This window comes from Dromiciops gliroides, chromosome 2, assembly GCF_019393635.1.
Source record: "Dromiciops gliroides isolate mDroGli1 chromosome 2, mDroGli1.pri, whole genome shotgun sequence".
Taxonomy (NCBI): Eukaryota; Metazoa; Chordata; class Mammalia; order Microbiotheria; family Microbiotheriidae; genus Dromiciops; species Dromiciops gliroides.
This window is the reverse complement of record NC_057862.1, coordinates 560,957,419-560,979,377: the sequence shown is the minus strand read 5'-3', so window position 1 is coordinate 560,979,377 and position 21,959 is coordinate 560,957,419.

The window sequence follows — 21,959 nt, the reverse complement described above, 5'->3', positions numbered from 1 at the left end:
TTGGGTTTATCAAATACTGGGTTACCTAATCTCATCCATAGATCAATCTTTCCTTTTTTTGGGGGGGGGGGCAATGGGGGTTAAGTGACTTGCCTAGGGCCACACAGCTAGTGTCAAGTGTCTGAGGCTGGATTTGAACTCAGGTCCTCCTGAATCCAGGGTTGGTGCTTTCTCCACTGCGCCACCTAGCTGCCCCTATCTTTCCATTTCTTAGCTAGTAATAAATTGTTTTGTAGTATAGTTTGATATCTGGTAATGCTAGGGCTACTTCTTTTCCATTCCCACTCCCCAATTAATTTCCTTGATAGTCTTGACCTTTTGTTCTTCCAGATGAATTTTGTTATTATTTTTTCTGGCTCTATGAAATAATCCTTTGATAGTTTGATTGGCATGGTACTGAATAAGTAAATTAATATTGTCATTTTTTATTATATTAACTCAGTTGACCAATAAACAATTAATATTTCTTCAATTATATCTTTGTTTAAAGAGTGCTTTATAGGGGCAACTAGGTGTTGCAGTGGATAGAGCACCGGCCCTAGATTCAGGAGGACCTGAGTTCAAATCCGACCTCAGACCCTTTGACACTTCCTAGCTGTGACCCTGGGTAAGTCACTTAACCCCAATTGCCTCTGCCCCCCAAAATAAAGAGTGCTTTATAATTGTGTTTATATAGTTCCTTTGTGTCTTGAAAGGCAAATTCCCAAGTATTTTATATTGTCTGTAGATATGTTAAATGGAATATATTTTTTATCTCTTTCTGCTGGATATTATTAATAATATACAGAAATGCTGATGATTTGTATGGGGTTTTTTGTGAGAAAATAATTATTAATAATGAATTTCTTGGGGGGGACTCAGAGATCAGTTTCTCAGTCCTTCCCTCTCCCCTCCAGAAAATCCAATTCTCCTTGATTTGGGACAAATCTAAGTAAACAAAAGTATTAGAGATAGATACTTTTGTTTGACTGATGGGATCAAACCACACCTAGATAATGGTCTTTCCCTTAAGCAACTTGAGTGGTGTCTTTTGCATACTTAATGTAGACCACCTCCAAATCATGTCAACCAATGGAATTGAATGATGCTAACCAATTAACTTTGATCAATGTATATTGACCCACCTCAATCAAAAGATGATAAAAACCCTGGGAAGACAAGAAGACCCTTAGTGCTCTTTTAGGATAGCCTAGGTCTTGTAGGTCTTCTGAACTCTCTTGAGTCTCTTTTTTTTTTTTTTTTTTTTTGGTGAGGCAGTTGGGGTTAAATGACTTGCCCAGGGTCACACAAGCTAGTAAGTGTCAAGTGTCTGAGACGGGATTTGAACTCAGGTACTCCTGAATCCAGGGCCAGTGCTCTACCCACTGCGCCACCTAGCTGCCCCTCTTGAATCTCTTTGAGACCAAGTGCTGTCTCTCTGGGAGATAGCATGGGTCTTCTGGGGCTTTTCTTCTCTGCTAACTGCCATGCTGAAGCTCTCTCCCTGTTTTCTCTACCACGCTGCCTGAAACCATCAGAGGATAGGGAGACTTGAGGTCAATATTATATTGATAAATTAATAATATGCTCACAGCAAAAACTGGTCTATATAGCAATAGTAATTTATTTTAAAAGACACATTTTATATCCTATAACTTTGCTGAAGGTATTGTTTCTGTTAGTAATTTAGTTGACTCTTTAGGATTTTATATAAGTAAACCATAATATTATCTGCAAAAAAATTAGTTTTTTTTCTCTTTGCCAATCCTTCAACAATTCTTGTCTTATTGCTATAGCTAGCATTTCTAGCACTATTTTTTTATCATAATAGTATTTTATTTTCTAATTATATCTAGTACTATTTTTCTTTCCATTTATGTTTTTATTTTTTTTATTGTTTTTGTGAGGCAATTGGGGTTAAGTGACTTGCCCAGGGCCACACAACTAGTAAGTGTCAAATGTCTGAGGCCTGATTTTGAACTCTGGTCCTCTTGAATCCAGGGCCGGTACTTTATCCATTGTGCCACTTAGCTGACCCTAGCACTATTTTTAATACTAATGGTGATAAGGGACATACTTGCTTTACCTGCAATGTTATTAGAAAGGCTTATAGATAATTCTGGATCTTAGTTTTAGATAGATACTATATATCTTTTTTTGTGGGGGGGGCAATTGGGGTTAAGTGACTTGCCTAGGGTCACACAGCTAGTAAGTGTTAAGTGTCTGAGGCTGGATTTGAACTCAGGTCCTCCTGAATCTAGGGCCGGTGCTTTATCCACTGCACCCTAAATTAAATTAAATTTTAAAAAGAGAGACAGAGGGGGCAGCTAGATGGCCCCATTGCCCAACAAAAAAAACCCACAAAAAAACAAACAAAAAAAGAGAGACAGATACCATAGGACCAATGAACTTGACAGAGGCTCCAAAAAAAATAGCATTTGTAATTGTCATCTCTAAGACCAATGGCTTCCAGTCAATCCAATACCTTCAACAAAATTTTCATTATATTCTCCCAGTGTCTTTCAAAATACAGGGAAGTCATCCAGATACAATAACATTTTCAAGTAATTTGTGTCACCAGCCACTTTTTCTATGAGCCACTGACAATTGGCAAAGGCTCCAGAAAGGCCTAATAATCAGTTACAAATGAACAGTTGGTGCCAAACAATGATCCATATGGGAAGAATTTGATTTAACATTTGGATGAAGAACATATTGCAAGTTGGTTTCTCTTGAGGGTTAGGAAATCCTGCCCCAATTATACTGACCTGAAGATGCCTATTCTGTCTACATGATTGGGGGTAGGGGTAGGACTGAATCCAAAAGCCACCCCTTTCCTGTCCAGTATTCCACCTGTGGAGGCCCAAGGGAACTTACATTCTATTGGAGGAAATAATATGGAGTAGTAGATAGATAGCCTTAGAACCAGGAAGACCTGGTTTCAAGTCCTGCTTCTCCCTCACTCCCCCACATCCAATTAGTTGCCAAGTCTTTTTTGTTCTACCATCTGTCTAACTCATTAGAGGCTGGAGAAAGTTCCATTTATCCTGGACCATTTGCAAACTCAAGATTTATATTGCAGGTCAGTGGGTGTGATGACACCAATTCATACATAGAAGGTATAAGGAATTAATTGTCATGGGAACAAGGGAACATTTATTGAAACTAAGTAACTAGGGCAGCTAGATGGCGCAGTGGTAAAGCACCAGCCCTGGATTCAGGAGGACCTGAGTTCAAATCTGGCCTCAGACACTTGACACTGTATGACCCTGGGAAAGTCACTTAACCCTCATTGCCCTGCAAAAAACAAAACAAAACAGAAAACAAAAATGAAACTAAGTAACTAAGCCTCCCGTTTTAGCTCCCCCATGCCCACATGAGGACAGTCCATGTGGGTATGATGAGCCAATTGAGACTCAGCATGGCTAAGAACAGCACCTTCTGGGGGGAGAGAGAGTTAAAGGCAGTTAGAGAGAGAGGAGAGTGTTCTGAGGGAAATGAGGAAGGAAGCTAGACAGAGGCGCTGCTGGTGTTTGACCTTCAGACAAAAACAGAAGAGACTACAAAACTAATTCTCCTTAAAACTACAGATTTTGGGTGGTGGTGAGTTTGTGTTTTTGAGGCAAAGCTACCTCTTTGGAGCTGGCTGGGCTGGAGACAGGTTCAGGGTGCCTGGGGCCTTTTTACCCCAGAGGTTGTTCCCATCAATAAAACCTGTTTTGTGTTTTTTTTGTTTGTTTGTTTGTTTTGGGTTTTTTGCAGGGCAATGGGGGTTAAGTGACTTGCCCAGGGTCATACAGCTAGTAAGTGCCAAGTGTCTGAGGCCAGATTTGAACTCAGGTACTCTTGAATCCAGGGCTGGTGCTTTATCCACTGTGCCACCTAGCCGCCCCCCTGTTTTGTGTTTTTGAAAGAAGCTATTAATTTCTTTTCTTACCCCAATATTAAGGTTAGCCACCCAGTTAACTCTTCCCATACTAAATTTGGCCCTTACAAAGGTGTTGGAGACTGAAGATGCAGAAGTGATATAGGGTCACTGTGGAAGTATTAGGACTATCTGGGTAGTGACTAGGTTGATATACTATGCACCAGAGGAAGTGGGTGAAGAAGTTACACAGTGTCCATGGATGGAGTTAATATACAATCAAAAGTATTGAAAAGCATTATGTGATGTGCATATTATATGCCTTCAAGTGGTCTAATTTTAGAGAAGTCTAATGTAACAATTGATATTAATGTTTACGAAATACCTTGCCATCTGATCTTCATAAGAAGACCAGGAGGTTGTTATGACAAATATTAATATTCCCATTTTACAGATGAGGAAAGTATAGCTCAGAGAGGTTGTCAATTGATGTCAATCAACAAGTATTTATGAAGATTTACTATGTGCAGGGCACTTACTGTACACTGTAACAATTGGAGTGACACCACTTGCTGGAGAGTTACTGTAGGAAAGCTCCGCCATGAGGAGAAGGCATCTGAGGGCAAGCCATGTGGTCAGTTCCTTGATGTCAGGAAGTGACGTTTGCTCGTCGGTACTGTCTATCAAAGCTACCAGCCAATCAACTTGAGGAGCCTTTCATTTCTGGGAGGAGAACACGAAGTAGGAAGCGGACGCTGGCGGAGGGGTTCTTCCTCTTTGGGTTTGGGACATCAGCTTGGTGGCAGGACTTCACGTGGGAGGTTAGGAAGGCTAGGATTTCCATGCTATAAGAAATCTGTTCTCAATCTTTCTCTCTCTTTACTATCTTATATCTTTTAATAAACCCTTACAAGCCTAAACTCTTGGTGAATTTATCAGTGATTTTAGCCAGTTTCCCCCAAAACTGGGGGGGGGGACAGATTAGAACCCACATTTAGATTTTTAAAATATACAACACTAGACACTGGGGTACAAAGACAGGCAAAAACAATCCCTTTCCTCAAGAAAGACTTGTCCATGGTCACACATTAAGTGCCAGAAGAACCCAGGTTCTAACTTATCATTAGAATGAGAATTGGTATTTTGTCACTCTTTGCCTAGTGCATAGTGGGTACTTAATAATGCTTATTATTATTATTATAAATAATATTTTTTTACCCAGTTACACATAAAGACAATATTTAACATTCATTAAAATTTTTTTTGAATTCCAAATTTTCTCTCTCCCTCTCTTACTTCCCCCTTCCTTGAGACAGTAAGTAATTTGTTAAAGGTTTTCACATGTCTGATCATGTAAAACATATTACCATATTAGTCATGTTGTAAAAGAATACACAGATTCAAAGAAGGGGGAACCCATAAAGATACAGAAAGTGAAAAATTGTATGCTTCAATCTGCATTAATACTGCATCAGTTCTTTCTCAGGATAGCAGTTTTCATTATGAGTCCTTTGGAATTGTCTTGAATTGTTATATTGCTGAGAAGAATTAAGTCTATCACAGTTGATCATAGCACAATGTTGCTGTTACTGTGTACAGTGTTCTGATTCTACTGACTTCATTCAGCATTGATTCATGTAAGTCTTTCCAGGTTTCTCTGAAATCTGTCTGCTCATCATTTCTTATAGTACAGTAATATTCCATCACAATCATATACCACAACTTGTTCAGTCATTCCCCAATTGATGGGCATCCCCTCAATTTCCAATTCTTTGCCACCACAAAGAACCAATGTTTATTATTTTTATGAAGATCAGATAGTATAAGGTATATAAAACATTTTGCAAACATTAAGTGAGTTCCTTATGCTTCATTTCAGTCACAGAAAGATCAGTCACCTACCTCCATTATTAAAGTAATATGTTTGATGGGACATGTTTCCAAAAACCCTCAGGGAGGAGTGAGCTTCTGCTTGTTCAGGAATTATGATATTGTTTTCCTGTTACTCTGGTTTTTTTTTTTTTTCAGTCTCACTTGTTTTTCTGTTTCAATGTTATTTTTGAGTGGACATTTTATTATGGAGAATATGCAGACTTGCGTTGATTTTCAAAGTTCCCAGTTTGAAATTGGGTGGGGAAAAAAGATGAATAACTATGAAAAATATCCACTATTTGAACCCAAGTCCATGTGAATCTAGAATGGGTGGATTCCATAGGCTACAAAGATAATTCTACAGAGATAAATCTGTATCTCACAGCAACGTCCCTGAGCTCCAGAATAATTTCCTACCATATCTTAACTATCTTTATCTGAATGTCACACCATTATTTGGAATTCAATATGTCCAAAATCAAATTTATGTGTCCAAGTCTCTTCATAAAAGCTTACTGTGAAAGGTAATCCTTCTAATGATCCAGGTTCACCCCTTCTAGCTATATTTGACTTCTCCCTCATGTACTTTCCTATAGCCTATAGCATTTCCAGCATAATTTTTAGGAACCATAGTTGCTAAATTCTGTTGATTCAATCTCCAGAATGTTTCTCAATTCTTTCTATTCCTACTGCTACTACCCTGGGGCAGCTGGGTGGCACAGTGGACGGAGAGCACTGGCCCTGAAGTTGGGAGGACCTGAGTTGAAATCTCCCCCTCAGACACTTACTAGCTGTGTGACCCTGGCCAAATCACTTAACTCCAATTGCATTAAACATTTGGGGCCATCTCTATTTGTCCTAATAATATATCTTTCCATTGGACCCAGATGGTTGTGGAGGAGAGACTTTGGTGATTTTGCACAGGACTGCCTTACATAAATCCAATCCAATTCCAAGTCATGAAATTGCCCTGATGTCATGGTCCTCTTTGAGTTCACACTATCTTATACCACATCTTACCAAGATTATTGTACTAACTAGTCTCTTCTCTTCCAATCTATTTTAGTTATATACTGCTATTAGATTATTTGTCATAAAACACAGCTGTGATGATAGATTTATAGCAGAATCATGTAAATTCCTTTTTTTTTAGTGAGGCAATTGGGGTTAAGTGACTTGCCCAGGGTCACACAGCTAGTAAGTATTAAGTGTCTGAGGCCAGATTTGATTTCAGGTACTCCTGACTCCAGGGCCGGTGCTCTATCCACTGCGCCACCTAGCTGCCCCAGAATCATGTAAATTCTTGATGAAAAACCTTCAATAACTTCCTACAGCTTACCAAATGAAATATAAACTCCTTAAATGGGCATTTAAGGTTCAAATGTAGCTCCAACATGTGGCCTTAAGCTACTTTTCTGGACTTAATTGACACAGCATAAGTTCACACAACCTAGTCTTCAGCTAAACTGTAATTATGACCATTAATTACCCCCAAACAATCTTCCTGCTTTCCATTTCATTTACTTACATAAAAAAACCAACTTATTTTATTGATATATTTTGTTTTATGTCACCTCATTTCCAAATCACTCCCCTTCTCCTATCCCAAGGGCCATACCTTGTAACAATGATTAAAAAAAGAAATAGAAAATAAGGAAGTTATTTTCTATTTCTGTAAAACCAATATACATTTTAACAATGTCTGACAGAATATTCTCTGCACTTCCTCAATCTGTTATCTTTGATCAAAGAAGCCTTCCCTCTAGATCTACCCTTCAATAGGCCCAATTCAAAAGTTAGTTCCTCTGTGAATCATTCTTCCTTTCCCTCACCCCTCATATTCAATCAATTGCCAAGCTTTATTGGTTCTATTTACACATCTCTTATGTCTGTCTCCCTCCTTACTCACATGATCATCATCCTAGTTCACCATGCATAAACTCCTTTTTGGGGGGGGGGGGAGGGCAATGAAGGTTAAGTGACTTGCCCAGAGTCACACAGCTAGTTAGTGTCAAGTGTCTGAGGCTGGATTTGAACTCAGGTCCTCCTGAATCCAGGGCCTGTGCTTTATCTACTGCAACACCTAGGTGCCCATATGTATCTCTTTTTTTTTTTTTTTGGCAGGGCAATGAGGGTTAAGTGACTTGCCCAAGGTCACACAGCTAGTAAGTGTCTGAGGTCAGATTTGAACTCAGGTTCTGCTGAATCCGGGACTGGTGCTTTATCCACTGCGCCACCTAGCCGCACCCATAAACTCCTAATTGATTTCCCCGAATCTATCCTATTTCATCTCCAATCCAACTTCCACACAGCTACCAAAATAATACCTCTAAAGCACAGATCTAAGCATGTTATTCCCTTGCCTAAGAATCTTCCAAGATAGTAGGTGACACAGTAGCTAGAGCACCAGGCCAGGAGACTTCAAATCCAGCCTCAGATGTTTACTAGCTGTGTGACTGCGGGGTAAGTCACTTAACCCTGATTACCTCAAAAAAAAAAAAAAGACTCTTCAGCAACTTCTTTTTGCTTTGGGGATAAAATGTAAACTCCTTTGTTTGGCTTTTAAAACACTTTGTTGGCTTCAGCCTACCTTTTCTTTCTTTTTCTTTTTTTTTTTGGTAAGGCAATTGGGGTTAAGTGACTTGCCCAGGGTCACACAGCTAGTTCGTGTTGAGTATCCGAGGTCAGATTTGAACTCAGGTTCTCCTGAATCCAGGGCCGGTGCTCTCTGCACTGTGCCACCTAGCTGCCCCTCAGCCTACTTTTTCAAACTAATTTCTCAATAATTCTCTTCATATACTCCACAGAGGAACCAAACTGCTCCTGGAACTCAGTACTCCACCTCCCATCTCTGTGTCTTTGTAGACTGTCCTTCATGCCTGGAATGAACCTTCTCCACCTCTATAGAGAACTTTTCTAAAGTTCCAAGCTTCCACTAAGCTTTGGCTCATGAGTCCCCTCTTAAAGGAAACTGAACGGAAAGTGAACAGATTATTCTTTTTCTCTTTTTAAATTTTTATTTATTTATTTAGAATTTGCCCCAAGTTACATGTAAAAAATACATTTTTTTTCACATTGATTTTTTAAAACTTTGTGTTACAAATTTTCTTCCTCCCTCCCTCCCCAAAGTGAACAGCTTATTATGGCAGCCTCATGGGATCAAACAGCAAAACTGTGAAGCCAACATGTGCAAAGTCACTATATAGTTTGATTGACTGTAAATTTATTGTCTATACCACAGTCGGATCTTCCCAAGCCCCTGGTCGTTTTCTACACACTTCGGGGCATCAGACTCCATCTACCTGAATAGGTAACAGAGACAGCAATGACTTTAGCTTTCCTCTGTACCTTTTCTCTGCCCACTCATCTATATGGACAAACAGGAGGGATTTAGAAACTGAAAAACTGGGTAATCCCGAACTCTGGTTTAATAATTATTAGGCAAATAACCATTACCTGCTTTGTAGTTTAACCTTTGGAGATGAAAACTGGAAAGTTTATGGAATATTCAACATAAACTGAGCTGAGAACTTCCTACTAGGGCGAAGAAAAGTCTTCATAGCCAAGTTTCCAAGAGACTGATAGGGAAAAGAGGCTTTTCTGCTGGTGCTGGGACAAAGGTTTTCCTGCCTTTTTAAAATGAGCTAGAAGAAGCTTATGTATGGGCATGAAGCTCAGGTGTTCTCTCTGGCTGGCTGTCCCCCATACCTGAAACACTCTTCTTCCTTCACTCCACTACTGACTTTCCTGGCTTCTTTTAAGTTCCAACTAAACCCCATCTTCTATAAGAACCCACTTCCCCAACCACTCTTAATTCCAGTGTCTTCCCTCTGCTAATTATTTCCTTTTTATCCTGTATATAGTTTGCTTTGTATATATTTGTTTTCATGTTGTGTTCTGCATTAGATTGTAAACTCCATGAGGGCAGGGATTTTTTGCCTCTTTTTGTATCTCCAATGCAGTGCCTGGCACCTAGTAGGCACTTAATAAATTTTTATTGATTGGTTGAAGCTAAAAGAGCATGTCAATAACTTAGTCAAGGAGTGCAGCTAAGTCAGAAGCCCGAGGCAGTGGAGACTACAGCCAAAGAAGGTCTGCAGAGACATGTCCTACAAATTAGCATCCCACAGACACCCTGCAGAGCTGTGTCCTAGAAGTATAAGCAGGGAAGCTTTCAGTCGAAATGAATACACTGATATTGGTGAGAGCAATCCTGGCAAGATCAGTATAATGACATCAGCCTTGTAGCATCAGAAGCCTTTTTTTTTTTAATAATATTTTATTTTTTTCCCCCAATTACATGTCAAGATAATTTTTAGCATTCTTTTTTTTTTTTTTTTTTTTTGCAGGGCAATGGGGTTTAAGTGACTTGCCCAGGGTCACACAGCTAGTAAGTGTCAAGTGTCTGAGGCTGGATTTGAACTCAGGTACTCCTGAATCCAGGGCTGGTGCTTTATCCACTGTGCCACCGAGCCGCCCCAGCATTCATTTTTACAAGATTTTGAGTTCCAAATTTTTTCCCTGCCTCACTCCCCCTTTTCCGAAAATGGCAGGCAATGTGATACAGGTTATACATGTGCTATCAAGTAAAACAAATTTCCATATTAGTCACAGTTATGAAAGAAGAAACAAAGCAAAAGGAAAAAAAACCACAAAAAAGAATAAAGTAAGTGAAAAAAAGTATGATTCAATCTGCATTCAGAGTCCATCAGTTCTTTACCTGGATATGGATAGCATTTTCCATCATGAGTTCTTTGTACTTGTCTTGAATCATTGTGCTGCTGAGAAGAGCTGAGTCATTCATAGTCAATCATCACACAATGTTGCTGATACTGTGTACAATGTTTTCCTGGTTCTCCTCATTTTACTTCACATCAGTTCATACAAGTCTTTCCAGGTTTTCAATCTGCTGATTTATCATTTCTTATTACATAGTAGTATTTCATTACATTCATATACCAGAGGGGGCAGCTAGGTGGCGCAGTGGATAAAGCACTGGCCTTGGATTCAGGAGGACCTGAGTTCAAATCCAGCCTCAGACGCTTCACACTAAACTAGCTGTGTGACCCTAGGCAAGTCACTTAACCCTCATTGCCCTGCCAAAAAAAACCCAAAAAACAAAAAAAAAATTATATACCACAGCTTATTTAGCCATTCCCCAATTGATGGCTATCCCCTCATTTTCCAATAGTATGCTACCATGAAAAGGGCTGCTATAAATATTTTTGTACATATAGGCCCTTTTCCCCTTTTCATTATCTTTTTGGGATACAGACCTAGCCTAGTAGTTGTATTGCTGAATCAAAGTGTATGTATAGTTTGATAGTGCTTTGGGCATAGTTCCAAATTACTCTCTAAAATGGTTGGATCAGTTTACAACTCCACCAAGAGTGCACTAGTTCCCAATTTTCCCACATCCTCTCCAAAATATATAATTTTCTCTTTTTTTTGGTCATATTAAGCAATCTGATAAGTGTGAGGTGGTACCTCAGTTGTTTTAATTTGCATTTCTCTAATCAAAAGTGATTTAGAGGGGGCAGCTAGGTGGCGCAGTGGATAAAGCACCGGCTCTGGATTCAGTAGTACCTGGGTTCAAATCCGGCCTCAGACACTTGACACTTACTAGCTGTGTGACCCTGGGCAAGTCACTTAACCCCCATTGCCCCACAAAAAAAAAAAAAAAGTGATTTAGAGAGGGGCGGCTAGGTGGCGCAGTGGATAAAGCACCCACCCTGGATTCAGGAGTTCCTGAGTTCAAATCCAGCCTCAGACACTTGACACTAACTAGCTGTGTGACCATGGGCAAGTCACTTAAGCCCCATTGCCCTGCAAAAAAAAAAAAAGTGATTTAGAGGGGGCAGCTAGGTGATGCAGTGGATAAAGCACCCACCCTGGATTCAGGAGTACCTGAGTTCAGATCCGGCCTCAGACGCTTGACACTTACTAGCTGTGTGACCCTGGGCAAGTCAGTTAACCCCCATAGCCCTGCAAAAAAAAACCCCAAACCCCCCCCCCAAAAAAAAAGTGATTTAGAGAATTTCTTCATATGCCTACAGATAGCTTTGATTTCTTCATCTGAAAACTGCCTGTTCATGCCCTTTGACCATTTATCAACTGGGGAATGTCTTGGATTCTTATAAATTTGACTCAGTTCTCTATATATTTGAGAAATTAATCCTTTATCAGAGATATTTGCTGTAAAGATTGTTTCCCAGCTTTCTTCTTTCCTTCTAATCTTCTTTGCATTGGTTTTGTTTGTTCAAAACCTTTGTAATTTAATATCATCAAAATTATCTATTTTATATTTCATAATGTTCTCTATCCCTTGTTTGGTACTGCAGTCTTTCCTTCTCCGTAGATCTGACAGGTAGGCTATTCCTTGCTCTTCTAATGGTGTTACCTTTTATGTCTAAATAATGTACACATTTTTTTAAAAAATGCTTTTATTTGTTTTATTTATTTTTTGCGGGGCAATGAGGGTTAAGTGACTTTCCCAGGGTCATACAGCTAGTAAGTGTCAAGTGTCTGAGGCCGGATTTGAACTCAGGTCCTCCTGAATCCAGGGCCAATGCTTTATCCACTGCACCATCTAGCTGCCCCCAATAATGTACACATTTTGACCTTATCTTGGTTTGTAGTGTGAAATGTTGGTCTACACCTAGTTCGTGCCTTATTGTTTTCCAGTTTTCCCAGCAGTTTTTGTCAAATAGTTCTTATCTCAAAGGCTGGGATCAGAAGCCTTTCTATATGTCTCTTGGTGTTATATGTGTGCTCATCCAGTGTGCATCCTTGGCCACATGTTCCCTACATGTGGGTCCTTCCATGTATGTTTTCGTTCTTCCCATTGATACTGTATGTTGGTAGAAGAGTCTACCCCAGGTTCACAGTGGAAATGTTTTGTTGCTACTTTTCTTACCAAGACATTTGTAAAAGTCTTTGCTTCAAGCTAATTTTGTCTTCTGAATAACTATTAAAGGTTCAACATATTGTAGAGGGCTTTTATGTTATAGTTTTAGGAAATGCAAACCCACAGACTATCCTGAACATGGTGTTATCTCTAGCCCCTGGGGAATCCACCCTTTGAGTTGGGGGATGCCTCAAACACTCCAGAGGTAAACTCTTAAAATACAAGAGCTGTCTTAGGGTTTTTTGTTTGTTTTTTCTTTGTATCCCCAGCATCTAACATAGTACATTGCATATAGCAGATACTTGATAAAATGTTTAATCGCATTATATAGTAATAGATATTTGCTCATGCTGAAGACAACAGAATTTTAGAATGATTATAATCATTCTACTTGGTGAAAATTATATTATACATAAAGAGGCAAAGGACCATTTCTTTTGAGAGGAATAGAAATTTTAGAAGTACCTCCGGTGACCAGAGTGGGAGAATTAAGTATATATTTTTTTAATTTTGGGGGGGAGAATTAAGTATTACTCACTACAGACTACTTCTAATAAGAAAAGTGCTTTTGAATAGGAAGAAAAGAATGTTCCCAATATTCCTAGATCAGGGAAATAGAATTCTTTGCACCATTTAGTTTCTAAAACATGTTTTCAAAAGATCATTGTTCTTTGGGGGGGGGGATTTGTCCCCATGTTAGTCTGATTTATATTTGCTTTGTCTTGAGTTTTTCTGTCACTCTGAAGTTTACTAATGAAAACACAAATTCTATTCCCTAGAAGAGAGGAGGTGGAGAAAGAAACCTGATTCAATCGAGCAGGTTATTTATATGTTATGTTTTCAGAGAGTGCTTTGTGCTTGCTTGTCTTTTGTGAAGCCTCCCAGGACTCTCCCAGATGATTCCGCCAAGATGCTTATATCATTTCAAAAGCCCAAAACATTCCATCTTTGTGGCTGGTTGTTTAAATGAGAGCATCTGAGCTTATGAAACTCAATGCCTGTGAAAACAAGATCAGAGGTTTTAAAGTTGGAAAGGACTTCACAGATCTTCCAGTCCAAGCTTCCATCTTTTTTTTTTTTTGCAAGGCAATGAGGGTTAAGTGACTTGCCCAGGGTCACACAGCTAGTAAGTGTCAAGTGTCTGAGGTTGGATTTGAACTCAGATCCTCCTGACTCCAGGGCCGGTGCTCTATCCACTGTGCCACTTAGCTGCCCCCAAGCTTCCATCTTATGAATGAGGAAACTGAGGCCCAGAAAGGGGAAGGGGATTTGGTCAGGGCCACATAGTAAGGAGTAGAGCCAGGTTTGAACCTAGGTCTTTTGACTTCCAATTCCATTCTCTTTTTACTGCTCCACATTGCTTTCGTTTTCCATTATTAATTAATTGATTAATTTAACAAAGCTTTGGTGAAAAATCTTCCTCCCCACTGACCCACAGTGAATGTACCCCATCATCTTTATCCTGCATTGTTGTTGTTCAGTCATTTTTTGGTCGTGTCTGATCCTTTGTGACCCCATTAGGGGTTTCCTTGGCAAAGATACTGGAGTGGTTTGCCATTTCCTTCTCTGGCTGATTTTACAGATGAGGAAACTGAGGCAAACAGGGTTAAGCGACTTGCTCAGGATCACACAGCTAGTAAGTGTGTGAGGCCAGATTTGAACTCAGGAAGACAATTCTTCTATCCACTCTATCTATTCTATCACTTAGCTGCCCCATATCCTGCATTACCTCTAGCCTACTTCCTATGCTGAGCATAATTTATGACTACAGTGCCTGCTTTTCAGATATAGTATCAGGATATGGTTCACAGAGTAGCTGTAAGGTGGGGCCACAAGACCTGGCCCTTCCCTGCTCAAGCCCCCAGTCACAGGGCCAATTATATCAGTCACGGGTGGCTGCTTTTTTTTTTTTTAAAGCCCTGCCCTCATATGAATGAGACTAGACAAAGCATTTTGGCCACAGTCTTGTGGCTTGATTTAACACCCAAATGGTTACTGGACTAGATTCACCCTTGTTTTCATTTTTTTCACTCCTCTTCCAGGTATGTGGAAGGCTTATAACTAGGGTTTCCTTCCAATGTTAACTCTCCATGTCTTCCCTTTTCCCTTTTTTTTTTTTTTGGTGAGGCAATTGGGGTTAAGTGACTTGCCCAGGGTCACACAGCTAGTAAGTGTCAAGTGTCTGGGGCGGGATTTGAACTCAGGTCCTCCTGACTCCAGGGCCAGTGCCCTATCCACTGCACCACCTAGCTGCCCCGTTTTTTGTTTTTAAAAAGAATTTTTTTTAAAAATTTTTTTGCTCCGGGCAATGAGGGTTAAGTGACTTGCCCTTTCTTTTCTTTTTCTTTTTTTTTTTTTGGTGAGGCAATTGGGGTTAAGTGACTTGCCCAGGGTCACACAGCTAGTAAATATCAAGTGTCTGAGGCTGGATTTGAACTTGGGTCCTCCTGAATCCAGGGCCAGTGCTTTATCCACTGGGCCACCTACCTGCCCCCCCCCTTTCTTTTTAAAATTCAATTCTATAAATAAATATTTATGAAACACCTGTTCGCAAGGCACAGTATTAGGTGCTGGGGCTAGAGACAAAGATAAAAATGAAATAGTAAACATTCCCTGCCCTCAAAGAACTTATATTCTCCAGGGTAGATACAACCTGTAGAAAAGTAAATACAAGTAAATACAAATTAATTTTAAGAGGGAAAGAAAACTACCAACTGCAGGGAAGGCTTGGGGGAGTGGGACAGTAGATCAGGAGAGGCCTTGTGTAGCAGATAGCAGCAGAGATGTGCCTTGGAAGAAGATAGAGATTTGGGGGTTGGGGGGATGGAAGGGGTAATGGGGAGGGAGTGCTACTCACTCCTACAAAAGTATTTTACTTTCATGTATTTTACATTACAAAGCTCATACAACCAGAGAGAGGCTTCCAAGAGCTTTCTTGATTTCTATTAAAGAACTTAGTGCTTATGACTAATTGTAAAGTCTCCTGAAAACTCTGAAAATTTTTACTCCACAGGCTGATCCATCTAATGCTAAATTTCAGAATACTGAATGCAAACCACTTGGCCTTCTTGCCTCTAAACTCTCCAGCCCTTTGATAACCTTCCAACAGAATGGACAGGTTCTAAGAGGAGATGAGGTTGATCAGGTACACCTTGTGCTGAGTTTGTTTTGTAGAGAGAGGGAGGCAGTGGTAGCTTCGGGCATATCTTGATCCATAAAAACAGGTTGAGATGGGTGGAAACTGATCAGATTTTAGGATAAAGAGCCTCTGGGATAAAGGCTGAGATGCATTTCTTGAGAAATTGTGGCTGCCAGAGGAACAGGGCAATAATCCATGTCACTTGGGGTAGCTAGGTGGTGCAGTGGATAGAGTACCAGACCTGGATTCAGGAGGGTCTGAGTTCAAATCCAGCCTCAGACACTTAACACTTACTAGCTGTGTGACCCTGGGCAAGTCACTTAACCCCAACTGCCTCACCAAAAAAAAAAAAAATTTTTAAATAATCCATGTCACTTTACTGTTTTCCAAGCATTCTCCTGACAACAACCTTATGAGGTGCAGACTGAAAGTATCATCACCCCTATTTTACATGTAAAGGGGGCATGTCTGGCCATAGAGAGACACACAAGTTCTAGGCACCACATCTCCCAGAGGCTATGAACAAGAGCTCTGAATGGATGGGTGAGCTTTTAACACATACAGCTTATTTTATTTTTTTAATGTAACATTTTATTTCCCCACCCCATTACATGTAAAAACAATTTTAACTTCTTTTTTTTTTTTAATTTTAAATTCCAAATTCTCTCCCTTCTCCCTGCTTTGTTGAGAAGGCAAGCAATCTGATATATATCTGATATATAACACATACAGTTTAAAAAGAAGACAAGTCTCATGGGGCTGATGTGGGTGAGACACAGGAGGTTTACAATAGCCAGAAGAAGGCAGAGAAGAATTATAGGCATGTTCTGAGCTCTGGTAATTGAGGGTGGTCAGAAGAGGCATGGGGCAGCTAGGTGTTGCAGTGAATAGTGTTGGGTCTGGGGTCAGGGGTCAGGAAGACTCATCTTATTAGCTGTATAACCCTGGGCAAATCACTTCACCCTGTTTGCCTCAGTTTCCTCACTTATAAAATGACCTGGGGAAGGAAATGGCAAACCACTCCAGCATCTTTCCCAAGAAAACCCCAAATAGGGTCACAAAGGGTGTGATACAACTGAACAAGCAGAGGCATCATCAGAGAGGACTTAGGTCTGGAGAGGTTGAGTGTTGAGAGTGTAAATGCTCCTTCTTTGAGACCCAAGTTGATGTTATATGGGTGCCAGAATGGTGCAAGAACAGAGTTCAGAATACCCCGAGGTGTTAGATGGAGAGGTGGAAATTTGGTTGTTCTTTTTTTTTTTTTTCTTTTCTATATCTTCCAAGTAAATGTCCCTTTGTAAAAACTAATATAGGGGCAGCTAGGTGGCACAGTGGATAGAGCACCGGCCCTGGAGTCAGGAAGACCTGAGTTCAAATCCGGCCTCGGACACTTGACGCATACTAGTTGTGTGACCCTGGGCAAGTCACTTAACCCCAATTGCCTCACCCCCCCAAAAAACCAAATAACAACAAAACTAATATAGGCATACCTCAGAGGTATTCCAGGCCACCATAATAAAGGATATCTGTATCACATGAAATTTTTGGTTTCCCAAAACTTATAAGGATTATGTTTACACTATCCTATAGTCTATGAGTGTGCAACAGCATTATGTCTAAAAAACCAAGATATATACCTTAATTTAAAAACACTTTATGGGGGCAGCTAGGTGGCACAGTGGATAAAGCACCGGCCCTGGATTCAGGAGGACCTGAGTTCAAATCTAGCATCAGATACTTAACACTTACTAGCTGTGTGACCCTGGGCAAGTTACTTAACCCTCATTGCCCCGCAAAAAACAAAACAAAACAATTTTATGGCTAAAAAATGCTAACTATCATCTAAGCCTTTAGCTAGTCACAATCTTTTTGCTGGTGGTAGGTTGTGCTTTGATATGGATGCCTGCTGACTGACTGATCAGGGTGGTGGCTGCTGAAGGTTGGGGTGGCTGTGGCAATTTCTCAAATAAAGACAACAATGAAGTTTGACATATTGAATGAGTCTTCTTTTCTATTGAACACTGAGAGGCCATTGTAGGGTTATTAATTGTCCTAATATCAATATTTTTATTCTCATGGAATAGAGAGGCTGGAGGAGAGGGAGAGAGATCTGGAACAGCCATTGGTGGAGCAGTCAGAACAATCCATTTATCATAGAGTTTGCTGTCTTGTATGGACCGGGTTTGTGGTGCCCCAAAACAATTTTTTTCCCCAAACAATTATAATAGTAAGATCAAAGATCACTCATCACAGATAACCATAATAGGTATAATAATAATGAAAAAGTTTGAAATATTGCAAGAATTGCCAAAATGTGACACAGAGACACAATGTGAACACATGCTATTGGGGAAATGGCACCATAGACTTGCTCTATGCAGGGTTGCCACAAACTTTCAATTTGTAAAAAACACACTATGGGGGCAGCTAGGTGGATAGAGCACCGGCCCTGGAGTCAGGAGTACCTGAGTTCAAATCCAGCCTCAGACATTTAACACTTACTAGCTGTGTGACCTTGGTCAAGTCACTTAACCCCAATTGCCCCACTAAAAAAAAAACAACACAAACAAAAACCACACTATCTGTGAAGTGCAATAAAGCAAAGTGAAATGCCTATAGGTGTTAATGGTTAAATGAACCTGAGGTGCTAGCCATCATTGTTAGCTAAGAGATAGGGAACACAACAGGTAAGGGTTCAAGTCAATAGCATCAGTGGGATGACATCCCAATCCCTTCTAGGGTACTCCTAGAACCCTGAGGAAAATATGTATTAAGCTCTGCCCTGAAGGAGTGAGGCTGCAGCATACTTGCTAAGACTGAGAGGTTACATGACTTGCCCCTAGTAAGGTTTATGTCCAGAACTTAAAACCCATCTCTTTGGGCTCCAAGTCAGGTCTTTTTGATATCAATGCTGTATAATATCTTATATTACTAGAGTGATATTAAGTTTTCTTTTTTCCTTCTTTAAATTTTTTAAATAGTATTTTATTTTTCCAATGACATGTAGACAATTAAAAAAAATTTTTATTTAATTTTTTTTAAGGGCAATGGGGGTTAAATGACTTGCCCAGGGTCACACAGCTAGTTAAGTGTCAAGTCTGAGGTTGGATTTGAACTCAGGTCCTCCTGAATTCAAGGCCAGTGCTTTATCCACTGCACCATCTAGCTGCCCCGACAATTTTTAACATTAATTTAAAACAAATTGAGTTCCAAGTTTTCTCCCTCACACTCTGCCCTCCCTGCTATTAAACTTTGATGGCACTTTCACATCTTATTCTCACAACAACCAAGTAGTGTAAGCATGAAAATTATTATTCTCCTGATAGTATAAATGTGGAAATTGAGTCCCAAAAAGGTTAAGTGATTTGCCCCAAGCCTAACTGCTAGTTAGCAGAAGACTGAGAACTAGTGACCCAACTTTGCTGGCTCCTATCTCAGCTTCTTGTTCGGGGTCGGTAATCTCTAGCTCTGGGCTTGATTGCATCTGGCTCTCTAGGTAACATTGCTAAGCCCATGGCAGTTTGAGGTAGAGAATAATTTTCCAGTTGGTAGGCTGTTATTACTATCAAAAGAATCTTCTGTAGTTTTAAGGGAAAATAATGACTGAAGAGCTCAAAGGTCACTTATAGGTTATAATTTTCTGAAACTCAGTCAAATGAACGTAGGGTGGGAAAAAAGTAGTTAACTAACTTGTCAGAACCTAGCCTGCCTCTCTCTTTCCTACCCCCTTCTTTCCTCTCTCTTGCCCTTCCTTTTCATGTTTCTTCATTGGTTTCTAATAGGGTTAAAATATGAAATTGAAAAACTGTGTATTTCTACATACTTAATGAAAAATTAGTAAATGAATCCATAAGAATTTATTGATTTATTAAGCTGACTGTGTGTTACCTCCTGAGGCTATGGATATGGATAGCATTTATAGAGGAAGATTTGCAAAGCATATGTGGAATGCTTTTAAATTAGAAATTGTAGGTTTATGTCTCCTCCACACTCCCTATCCCATCTGTCATTTTGGGTCATTCTAGCAAAATCAAAAAATGAAAGATGCAAGACCACTAGAGGAATCCAGAGATTCTCTGGATTTTCACTGATGTTCCTTCTTATTCAATCCCTTCAGGAGAATAAGCTTTCAAAGGTCAGAAGACATGTTATCATATATATATATATATATATTTGTGTGTGTGTGTGGCAATTGGGGTTAAGTGACTTGCCCAAGATCACACAGCTAGTAAGTGTCAAGTGTCTGAGGCTGGATTTGAACTCGGGTCCTCCTGAATCCAGGGCCAGTGTTTTATCCACTGCACCATCTAGCTTCCCCTCTCCTATATAAATTTTTTTTTTTTGTGGGGCAATGAAGGATAAGTGACTTGCCCAGGGTCACACAGCTAGTGTCAACTGTCTGAGGCTGGATTTGAACTCAGGTCCTCCTGAATCCAGGGCCAGTGTTTTATCCACTGTGCTACCTAGCTGCCCTCTTCTCCTATATAATTTTTAATGCTCTCCATCCCAATGACCCAAATGCACCTCTGTGGCTATCTAGTTATCTCAACCGCATCATTTTGTAGATGAGAAAACAGGTTCATGGTCATACAGGTAGTAAGCCCCAGATCTCATTGTCAAAGGCCATGGGGCTCTCCATGCCTTAGATGATATTCAGGTTGTTTAATATACTATTGGAGTCCTTATTATTCAAATAATGTAAGTATCCTTGCAATCAGATATTATCACTACCATACTACTTACTCAAAAGTGACTGATAACCTAATAACCCAATCTAGTAGCCTTTTTTTCCCTATTCATTCATTCAACGAGCAATTATTAAGTGTTTATTTTGGGCAAGGATCTGTTAGGATCTAAGGATACAAAAATAAGATGAAAAATAGTCCCTTCCTTCAAAAAGCTTACATTGTCCTAAAGGAATAATAATAATAATAATTAATAATAATAGCTTTAATAATATAGCACTTTAAGATTTGCAAAGCTCTTTACAAATATTATCTTGTTTTATCCTCAAAACAACCCCAGGAGGTAGATGCTATTATTATCCTCATTTTACAAATGAAGAAACTGGTGTAGACAGTGGTTAAGTGACTTGCCCAGAGTCACACAACTAAGAGATGACTGAGGCTGGATTTGAACTTAGTTCTTCCTGACTCCAGTACTTTGTGCCCCTCAGCTGCCTATTATATAACATTTAATTCAGCTAAGCAAGTTGAGGAAGGAGAAAGTACCAAGTGGATCAAGAAAAGCTTCCCATAGAAGGTTACACTTTAGTTGAGCCTTGGAACTCAGGCTAAGGATGCTAAGAGGTGGAAACAGAAGGGTCCTAGAGCCAGCCTGAACCAGCTGGAGTCAGTTAAATTTTCAGTGTGTGCATTTACACCTTTGAAATTGCAAGCCACAAATCAGGGCTTGGTTTATTGTTCTGCTGATTGTCTAAATTTTAAAAAGTCACAGAGAAATGTTGAATGAAGTGTTAGCAGATTAAATTGAAAAGTGTATTGTACACTTTTCTCCTCTTAGAGAGTTAGTTAGTAAACATTACCATCACACCCCTGGGTGCAAATAAAGGAGGAATGCATTCCAGATTTAGGAACTATCTGTGTAGTCATAAAGGTGGAAGGTAGGCTGGAGAGTCTGGAAAGATAGGCTGAAGCCAGACTCTGAAGGGCTTTAAATGCCAAACTGAGGAATTTATATTTTATCCTGAAGGTAATAGGGAGCCACTGAAGATTTTTTGAGGAGGTGAGTCATAGTGAGACCTGTGCTTTAAGGGAATTATTTTTGTGAGTGGGAATGAAAGATATAAAGGAGAGGAAATGGAATTGGGGAAACCAATTAGGAAGTTATTACAACAGTTTGGGTGATAAAGGATTGAAATAAAGGAGTAGTAACTGGGTCAGTGGGGAGAATGGGACAGATATGAGAGATGTCGAGTAGGTAGAGATGACAAGATTTAGCAAGTGATTGGATTTGGGAGAATGGAGGAAATAAGAGAGTCATCAAGGATGACTGTGGTTGTAAACTCCCTGGTGATTGAAAGAATTGTGGTGGCCTCAACAGAAATAGGGTAGTTTGGTAGGCAGGTTTAGTGGGAAAAGATAACAATTTTTTTAAAACCTCTTTAAATCATTTAACATTCCTTATTACCCTATTCCTACCAAATACTCTCTTATTTGGCTTCAAAGTTACCATAG